This window comes from Myotis davidii, unplaced genomic scaffold, assembly GCF_000327345.1.
Source record: "Myotis davidii unplaced genomic scaffold, ASM32734v1 scaffold119, whole genome shotgun sequence".
In the NCBI taxonomy this organism is placed as follows: Eukaryota; Metazoa; Chordata; class Mammalia; order Chiroptera; family Vespertilionidae; genus Myotis; species Myotis davidii.
The window spans coordinates 748,974-750,366 of NW_006290676.1; the positions used below are offsets into that span (position 1 = coordinate 748,974).

The 1,393-nt window shown below is 34.2% G+C and overlaps 1 protein-coding gene across 1 annotated transcript in view; it reads right to left on the reverse strand.

Moving 5' to 3' along the window:
• Positions 1-1,393, reverse strand: part of TEX26 (testis expressed 26) — a 47,514-nt gene that overhangs the window by 23,919 nt on the left and 22,202 nt on the right. The window lies entirely within an intron of this gene.

A 1,393-nucleotide genomic window follows, 5' to 3' on the forward strand; every position in this document is an offset into this window, starting at 1 on the left:
CAAAAATCTTCCAGCAAACAAAAGCACTGGTCTGGATAGCTTCACAGGGGAGTTCTACCAAGCATTCAAAGAAGAACTAAAACCTATCCTACTCAGACTATTCCAAAAAATTCAAGAGGAAGGCACACTTCCAAGCTCTTTTTATGAAGCCAGCATTACCCTAATCCCAAAACCAGATAAAGACACTACAAAGAAAGAGAATTACAGGCCAATATCTATGATGAATATAGATGCTAAAATCCTCAAAAAAATCATAACGAATCAGATCCAGCATTACATTAGAAAAATCATACACCATGACCAAGTGGGATTTATTCTGGGGATGCCAGGATGGTACAATGTCCGCAAATAATAAACGTGCTACATCACATAAACAAATGGAGAGATAAAAATCATATAATCATATCAGTTGATGCAGAAAAAGCATTTGACAAAATCCAACACCCTTTTTTGATAAAAAAAAAAAACTCTGAGAAAAGTGGGAATAGAGGGATCATACCTCATCATAATAAAAACCTCATATAGAAAACCTACAGACAACCTCATACTCAATGAGCAAAACCTAAAACCATTTCCCCTAAGAAAAGAAACAAGATAGGGAGGCCCACTGTCACCACTCCTGTTCAACATAGTCTGAAAGTGCTAGCCATAGTGATTAGACAAGAAGAAAAAATAAAAGGCATCCAAATTAGAAAAGATGTAAAACTATCATTATTCACAGATGACATGACATTGTACATAGGAAACCCTAAAGACTCCATCAAAAACTACTAAAACTACTAGATTTAATAAATGAATTTGGTAATGTAGCAGGATATAAAATTAACACCCAGAAATGTATGGCTTTTTTATAGACTAATAATGATCTCACAGAAAAAGAAACAAACAAAAAATCCCATTTATTATTGCACCAAAAAAATTAAAATACCTAGGAATAAACTGAACTAAGGAGGTAAAAGACCTGTACTCAGAAAACTACAGGACATTGAAAAAAGAGATAGAAGAACACATAAACAAATGGAAGAATATACCATGTTCATGGATTTGTGGAATCAACATCATTAAAATGTCCATAGTACCCAAAGCAATCTATAAATTTAATGCAATCCCCCTTAAAATACCAACAGCATATTTCACAAGGGTAGAATAAACTCTCCAAAAAGTTATATGGAACAAAAAAAGACAAGACCCTGAATAACAGCAATCTTGAGAAAGAACAACAAAGTTAGAGGAATCACAATACCAGATATCAAGCTATATTACAAAGCCACTGTTCTCAAAACTGCCTGGTTCTGGCACAAGAACAGACATATAGACCAATGGAACAGAACAGAGAACCCAAAAATTGCCCCAAGCCATTATGCTCAATTAATATTTGACAAAGGAGGCAAGA